We start from the raw sequence: 9,110 nt of genomic DNA on the forward strand, positions 1-9,110 counted from the left end.
ATGCCACAGTTGATATATACATAGTCAAATACGTACGTGGATGCTGTCCTCCATAATGCTTATTGTGGAGCATAGCTGTTGCATAAACTTTTAATAGCAGGGCAGGGATTTACTTCCCCTTCTGGTCTGTGGCACACTTTTCTGCTGTTCTGTGGTGTACTTTGACTAATCATTTCTTAGTCATCTAGATGCAGACCTTTAAAAACACTAGGAGCTCTCAGTCCCCCTTTTCAATTGCAAACGATTCATTTTTGGTGAAGTGTGGCCTCCCTATTCTTCTGCCAGCCGTTGTGTTTGTGAAAGGACCGTCTCAAATTTCTTGTGTGGGAGCAGCTGTTGCTGGACCAAGGCAGCCTTTTCAGAGCCCTGCCGCAGCCGCTTTTCACTTCTCCTCCTCCTCCTCCTCCTCCTCCTCCTCCTCTTCCTCTCCTTCCTCCCTCCTTTTGTCGCCCGCAAAGCAAGAGCCCCTCTGACCCTTCGCCTCCCTCCAGCCTCCCTCCTTTGTCGGCCGTTGCAGACAAGTTCCACCCTAAATCAAGCATTGTCTCCATCTCCAGAAGCCAGCACGTGCCCACATCCCCCTAATCTTTTAATTTCCCCCCAGGAAAAGGCAGCTGTTAGCGATACACGCAATGCACAGCTGTCAGCTGGGGCCTGCCGCCTGCCTGCACGGAACAATGAGGAAGGCAGCGCCGGGGCCGAGGAGCAGCGATATCGACATATATGTGTGCCTTTGGCAACAGTTGGCAGCGCGTGCTCTGAAATGCGGCATTGTCAGAAAAGCCGCCCCTGCCTCCCCCACCGCTGCTCCGCACACGTATGAGCTTGAACTTTGGCTGATTTCAGAACAAAACACCCGACTTCAAAGGGCAGGACTCCCCGGATGGCTGCATTATACCTTCGCTGCTGAAACAATCCCCTGCAAAATTACAGGGTATGAAAAGGAGAGGCCTCCAGTAGCCTGGCACGTGGTTCGCCCATTCTCCTCTTTTACACACCAGTCGTTTCAGAGTTTTGTCCTGGAGGGAGAGCAGCGTAAACAATCTGGAGGGGCAGAAAAGACCAATACATCACGATTTTACCTTTTTCCCTGTGTGGTGAAGAAGGCCTACATTTCTGAGTAAAGCAGGGACTTTACACACGTATGTGTATAAAGTGTCCTAAGGTGTACGTGGCTGGACCGGTGATCTCACTACCTTAATGTGCACGGGACAGTCACTTCAGATCAAGATGAAGAAAAGAGTGGTGTTTTTGTACCATAGAAAGGCAAGGCATAGTTGTGTCTGCACAAACAAGCACAGTTTCATGCCAAATTTCTGCCTGCAATGACAGCGAATATGCACACAAATGATAAATTGCACATGCAGTCATTTGCCAGTGCAGTTGCCACAAGTGAGCCCACAAACATAGTAGTTACAAATCCCCATTGGTCCTGTAAATATGCTTGCCTCTTCCCATGTACCATGGTGCATGTAACTTTACAAAAATCATATCTCTGTACTTCACATTAGCTCCTGACAAAACACAGAGATTCTTAAGGAAATCCATTTTGCAAACGTATGTGTTGTGGAGAGGATGTATAAAAACCTCAAACACTTAAAACTGTTTCATTTCCTTTTCCCATGTAGATTGCTTTAAAGTATGCATATATTCCTCTCACCAGCCTTCTGGCTAATCATTAAATGGGAATTTGATTGATTTCTACACGCGGTGGCTCCCAAAGGCTAAGCATTTAAAAAGGAACTGTCTCATCTGTTGCTTTTGCACAGATCTCTTGCATAGTTTCCTCTCCAAGCAAAGGAGCAAACACCCCTCACTCCCAAACCTTTCACCACCATAACCTTTTTGGAGTCAAGTAGACAGTCCTGGGTTTACTTCACCACTCTCAGTCATTTCACATGATAAGGAATAACTTCTGTGTTACTGGTGCATATTCCCCAGCCTGCTCTGTACACGCGTTTTTACTCACTTTATCTTACCTTGCCTACAATTTAAAGAACTTGAAAGATACACTGTTCTAAGCAGACCATATGGCATATGGTACACCTGACCCATGCTTAGCACCTGCTGAGCACACTGTGAGCGTCACAGGCTGCTTGATACAGCACTCCTGGCCAGAGGGCAAAAACATATCCATGCATTTGCATGCTGGACGGAGGCCACGGTGATCTGACACAGTATCCTGACAGTTTTTCCAAGATTAGCAAATCTGTAGAAAGCAATGGGCTTAACCAACAAAGGAGGCACCACATCGTGGAGACCTACTCACATACAGACACCTCGGGGATCCTAATAGCCTTGCCCTGGTGAACAGGGATCTTCAACAAATCCAAACGTGCTTTGAGTGGGGAATGTCAGCATTAATCATTGGGATGCAGTCAGGATTTTCCTAAAGTACTCAGAGAAAGCACAAAGAGATGTGTTTTAATATCACTTGGGCAAATATAAGTGCCATCCTGACTTACCCCCATGTAGTACCAATAAGGGCAGGAAGCAACATGCAGTCAAAAACAGATGTCTCAAAATAAAAATAGTAGGCATCAAGTAGAAAGAGAATGCATGAAACTTTAATGCTTATAAGGGTTTAGCAAGCATGAGCCTGAAGAATGGCCTGCAAGATCCAACCATTCATTTGTTGCTGATTCTGCTGGCCCATGACTCACTTTTTCTATATGCAAACCAGTCCATTAAGCTTCTGTATTTTTAGTGCAAAGTTCTGTGAGATTTATAGAGCAGGAATAGCATGCAGAAGTATCAGGAGATGTAATTTGCACTAGGTAATTTGCATAGCAAGATCTCACAGAAGCAACACCAGCCTTTGTTAAAGCAGTCCAGGTATCCAGCAAAGGCAGAAAACATCTTATTTGTCCATGTGGGAGTTGCAGCTTCTAACACTGGGCAGCTGGACAAACACAAAGATTGGAGCAGCCAAAAGGATTTGTCTCTCATACTGCTCAGGGAGAAAAATTTATCATGCATGTGACCATTAAGGGGACATTTGTTGAAAACAGGGTGGCAACGCCCTGGCAGTGTCCTCAGCAGTGACTGGCAGGCTATAGAGGAGCTCAGTCTTGCACCAAGGGCAAAACTGGACCTTGTGCAGAGTTAGTGCTAGCTGCAATGCCATGGACGTCAGTGGGGACGTTGAAGGGTTTTTCTTTTCCAGGAATTCTCTAGCACAGACTTTGGAATTGCCTAGTTTAGGAGATTTCCATTTTACACTGTGCTGCCTCTCAACAATATGCCTTGATTAATCTATTTGAAATAAATTTGGCAGTAATCTTTCTGTCTTCACATTGGAATGTTATCAAACAAAAAATAGAGCTATTATCTTCTTTCATTTGTAGCTCTCTCTCCTGTTACTGGAATAAAAATTTTCTGGCTGGGAAGAGGTTGCCAGGCTGGAACTGCCTTTATGTTCAAGGCTAGAAGAATCTCATGACTGCGTAGGCGTGGGGATGCCGATGACCCTCTAACAAGCATATGTTTTTCCTTACATATCTGCAAACCTACCCCTCACAGCAGAGGAAAACCTCACTCTCACAGGACAGGCTCTTTCTTCATTCACAGCACCCCTGAGGCTCACTGTCAGAGGTTTCTAATCAGGCCACCGAGCAGATTCCGTCGGGATGTGCCCGTGCATGCGTGGGGCTGGGATACAGGTGGGCTGCCCTGCCCGGTGCAGGGAGCCCAGCTGGGAGATCCTTCTCTTGCCTTGCTGCTCCGTATGGTAAATCTGTGGTGAATTGAGCCATAAGTGAGTGCTCCAGGCTCCAGTCTAGCCTCGAACTACCCCGGCTCCATCTGTCACCCTATCTGGGGCATCTTTGCTGCATGATTGGCACAGGGCTTGAAAAGGCAGCACAAGACAGGCCATGTGGCAACCCTGCCGGTGGGGAGGGGGCAGCGGGGGAGCAGGATGAAATATTGTGACAGGACACTTCAAGCCCCAGCTAATCACAGCTGCTGAGGGCTGAAGAGTGCTATACATCCCCTCGTATCAGGCAGTGCATTCCTGGCAACATAATTAATTCAGAGGAGTCCCTTTAATTTGAAGCAGAGATTAAGACTTTCCCCGGTTGGCCTCACTGCGGCTGTAAAGGCAACAGGCAGGGCTATTGTAAGGCCATTAGGGAAGAACAATAGGACGCTGAAAGGGGGATGCGGGTGAATAGGGGAGCGAGGGCTGGCTTGTGCCAGAGGCCGGCTCGCCTCATTACGGAGCGGCAGATGGAGCGTGGCCGGGTTGCTGGGCAGAGTCGGGGCTGGCAGCTGGCGGCGGCTCCCCAGCACTGCAGCGCATCCCTGCGCGCCCCGCCGCGCCACAACAGGTGCGTGGGGGCTGGCGCCCTCACCAGCACATCACAACGTTTTAAAAAATAGAAGGGTTTCCCTCTCTTCGTTTCTGCCTCTTCCTGCTTGCTGCCTTTGCTCCGACATTCCCGAACTCTGCCTAACAGACATCAGGATGGTATGGAGAGCAGATATCAGGATGGCATGGAAAGCACACTCTCCTGTCCTATTCGTGGTCGTGCCAGACTACGCAGGCATTGCTTCTTTCTCAACCTAATGACAGCAGAAACCTGGCGGCTGTGCACGAGTTGGTGTTATGCATCCAGGTCATTAGACACAGTCAGGCACCAGCTGATTCACCTAACCCCTCGCTGGATTTTTAAAGGTGCCCATTGGCTTTGCTGGCTTCAGAGGAAATTCCCTACCTTATGCTAGCCAAGGTTTTTCTTTTCCTTCATGTGCTTGAGCTCATAAGCATGTCGTACCTGAGAGGAGTGGGTGGGACACTGATGGAAGTCCAGCCTTGCAGGCTGCCAGGTGCTGTGGCATGTGCCAACCCCAGCAAACCCACCTCTGCAGCTCCCTGACAGCCACCAAGCCCACACAGCTCTCTCTCTCACACAGCTGGGGAGCAAGGACAAAAGTCCTGCTAGAAAGAAGCCCTAGAAACCATCACAGAGGCAGTGGGTTCTTTTTCTTTACTAAGTTTGTGAAAAACAAAACAAAACAAAACAAACAAAACAAAAAACAAAAACAAAAACAAAAACCCCCTTTTTTTCCCCCCCCCCAGTTTTGCCATACTACAATCCCCAGAGCTTGTGAAGTTATGATTCTGGCAACCAGGGCTCCTGACTAGGGGCCTGACAACTACCAGGTGAGGCAACACTCTCCCTTCTCCCAGATGTGGCCCAGGGACAAGTGTATGAAGAAACCTGTTTGAATTTGACAGTCCCCTGACACTCTGGGGAAGGTCATCCAAAAGATGCTGCTAAACATCACAACAAAAGTTATTTTATAAGCATCTGTTGGGTTATGTTTGGATCTCTCAAAGTTGTTTACAACACTTTTGTGCAGTTCTAAGTTCTTCCCTCTACAGAGGAGAAACTCCCACAGCCTGAGCTAAGCTTGTGGCTGAGCAACCTGGCATGGTCCCAGGTGAGTGCAGGACACACAGACCAGGCACTCTGCCTTTAACAAACTGATGTCCCCTGGTCCTTATGGCCTGTGTTCCCTTCCAATTCATGTATGTAATTGTTGATTACATTCATGTAATTGTTGATTAAAGAGCAGCTGCAATCTCTTCCATGGAAAAATAATTTTAGGGAACTGTGAAGAGTATTTTTAGTTACAGAGGTAGAAACAAGGAGAAGGAGCCAGCATCCTGTTAGCAAGTCACTTTGTGCAGACCCTCATGAGGCCCTCTTTGGACCACTCATACTACACAGAATGCTCTTTGACAGCAGTAAGGTTATTAAAAGGGCACCTGCAATGCAGCATGCAGAAAGAGGCCGCAATACTCAAAGCAATGCTGTTTAGGTCTTCTACAATAATCTTTTCCTTCTCTGTACCAAAGAATACTCACCTTAGTTTCTTCTATCTTACCTGAGTTTTTTATTCATTTCACACTATATGGCCTTCCGGTTATCCAGGGTGCAACTCTCTTTTCATAGAAAAAGGATGCATCAGAAGTGATTATGAAAATTGATTTGATTCTTTTAATTTTTACCACTGCTGTCCTATGGTCTTTGTCTTGATTTCTTATGGATCCAATGAAGACTGATTCGCTCCTGCAGCACTGTATTCACTCCTGTGTAGCTGCAGCTGCTGTAGGGATCTTCTAAGTGTGGCACAAGGTGTTTAGTGGCAAAAACAGAGGGCAGGGACTGGCATCTGCTTACACTGGTTCTGCCATTGAAGAGACCACAGCTGAATGAGGCTCACTGACAGGGTAAGTCACCAACACTGTCCTGAGTCTGAGCTCAGACCCAGCCATGAAGCACGTTTCTGAGTCAGATTCATTTGTACAGATAGAGAGATGGTTAGCTCTAACTTTTCAGTTGCAAACACAACTACTGTATGCCTACAAAAGCAGACAGGGGAAGGACCTAATGCTCAAATATAACCTTCTGAGAGCTGAGTCACCTGTTCTGCATGAATTTGTTGACAGCCATGGTACCTTCTCGAAGGAAAGACAAAAAATCTTTTCTACTTATTTATGCAGAAACAGATGATTATACAACCCATCCTCAGATATCACAGTAATTTAAAAAAACAGTAAACAATTGAACAAACAGGCAGATTTAGTTCCAGAAACAGATGCAAAGTGGGAAAGCGAAGCTTTCATATGTGCATCTGCAGAGGCTTTGTCCTGTGCCAAGATCGGTGTTATTTGCCCATCTTAGTTTTCAAATGTACTGCTTATGATTTCCAAAGCTTGTCAGAAAATTGAGAGAAAAATAGGAGGACCTGTAAGAAGTCTTGCTCTGCAGCCATCTGATGCTCTAGACATGTGGACTACCATTTTCTGCATTAAGACAAAGTTTGTGCAAGGAAAGATCTAGCTATCAAAAGGTGTTAAACCTGCTACAGAAAGCTGGCTAATTTAATAAGTGGAGAACCAGAAATTATTGCAGTCTTTTCACAGAAGACTTATTAACTGCATATGTGCAGCAATCCATTTGCTTGGTTTCAAGAATGTTTGACACAGGCCCCTGAAGGTCTTTCTATCCTTCTTTTATGAAACTGGGATATTTATTGCTGATCATAATAACTCAGGGATTCAAACCATCACTGCCAGGAGCTGTAGGCTGCTTAAACCTACATCCCCCTATCTTATAATTTCATGTCAACATTAATTCTCTGAATAGTGAGAATGTAGGGTGTGAAGAGCAAACACTTTGATTGCCACTGGAAACTCATGGGATATGGGAAATAGTGAAAAATGGCCATCTGTCTCTGACACAGTGTTCCCAGCACAGGGCTCTCTGTCCGTCACTGTGGGTGAGTTCATGCCTCCAACGACAGCAGCTTTGCTCTCTGACCCAGCAGCAGATTCCCAAATGCCAGCAAACACAAGAGGCAAGGCAAAGTCAACACACACACTAGCAGTGTCAATAGAGAGCTTCTTTCTGAGGAGGAGGCACAGGCCATAGTGTTTTGCTACTCTATTGCTGGTGTATTTTAGCCTGTGAGCCCTGACAGAAGTGCTAGCTGCCAGGGGGCTCGTACACACTGTGCAGCACCTCTCTGGAGAGCAAAGGGCAAAAATGCTGAAGACAGAGGAGATGAGCCACATCTCACAACTCTGCAGTCTCTTTAAAAACATGGAGGAAAGTGGAGAACTGTTTGTGGATGTGTTTGTTCAAAGATGCACACAGCCCACCTTAAAAACCCAGACATCTGTTTAGGTCATTCTGTTGTTCTTACATCTGAGAAGCTTAAATCAAGCATTTACAAGGTTTGATTCACAGAAACTAAGATATACAAGGAATTTCTAACCAAAGTAGCCACAGTCCTGTGTGTCTCTTTAAGTGTTTCTAGACAAATCCCTGTTTGCAGCCTTTGTGCACGAGCATGGTTTACTTTTAGCTCTGGAAGCAGTGACTCCAAACAAAGGCATTGCCTTTCACATATGCTCTTGTTTATGGGACATGGTGTTCACTTTTTTAAAATACAGTCCTAGGTCAGTGGACTGAAGGAGATCGGTCACTGCCAAGGACTTTAAAATGTGTTTTGTCAATAAAGGTTACCTTGACCCAAAGTGTCCTCTAACAAGGCAATAAGTCAACATAACTGTCCACCCTGCAATGCTTTTTCATGAGGCTACTCAGGGTGAAATTAATTTCCACCTGTGGTAAGTAGACTCTAAAGCCAGAAAAACAATCTTATTATGTAAAACCACATTTGAGAGAGTGTTTGCCATGTTCTTGTGTTTCAGCTAATTACATGAGACCAAAGTAGATACATTTATTCTGGCCCTAGTTTCCAAATGTCAAACTGTGCTCCTATCATTGTTTTGGAGCAAAATTCTTAAATCCCTTCGATCCACTTCCAGTATGATTAGACTACTCATCTTCCAGAACATAATTTCCTGAGAATCACAGTTTGCAGAAATAAAGCCATTTTCCAGAGGATATCTATTTACCTGGACAAAAATGAGAAGTGGCTGCACAAGAACCTCCCAAAGTTCAACTAGTCCAGGTACAAGGTGCTGCACCTGGGTGAGGACAATCTTAAGTATGAGCACAGACTGGGAGAACAGCCCATAGATAGCAGCCCTGCAGAGCAGGACTTGGGGTTTATCAAGGATGAAAGCTGGACATGAGCCATGTGAGCTGGACATGACACTGTGAGGTCACAGCCCAGAGAGCCAAACGTGTCCTGGGCTGCATCCAAAGCAGCGTGGGCAGCAGGGGAGGGAGGGGATTCTGCCCCTCTGCTCTGCTCTGGTGAGAGCCCACCTGGAACCCTGCATCCAGCTCAACACAAGAACAACTTGGACTTGTTAGGGTGAATCCAAAGGACACCACAAAGATGATCAGAGGGGTGCAACAGCTCTCCTATTAAGACAAGCTGAGGGAAATGGGGCTGTTCAGTCTGAAGAAAGAGAGGGCTTCAAGGAGACCTAACTATGGCCTTCCAGTACCTAAAGGGTGCTTATAAAAAGGAAAAGGAGGGACTTTTTATAAGGCCAGATAGTGACAAGGCAAGAGCCAACAGTTTTAAACTAAAGAAGAGCAGGTTTAGAGTAGCTGTTAGTTCTTTACTCAGATGGTAGTGAAGAACAAGAGCAGTTGCCCAGAAGAATTGTGGATGCC

The sequence above is a fragment of the Agelaius tricolor genome, unplaced genomic scaffold (assembly GCF_023055355.1).
Source record: "Agelaius tricolor isolate 1412-34295 unplaced genomic scaffold, bAgeTri1.0.p SCAF_4, whole genome shotgun sequence".
In the NCBI taxonomy this organism is placed as follows: domain Eukaryota; kingdom Metazoa; phylum Chordata; class Aves; order Passeriformes; family Icteridae; genus Agelaius; species Agelaius tricolor.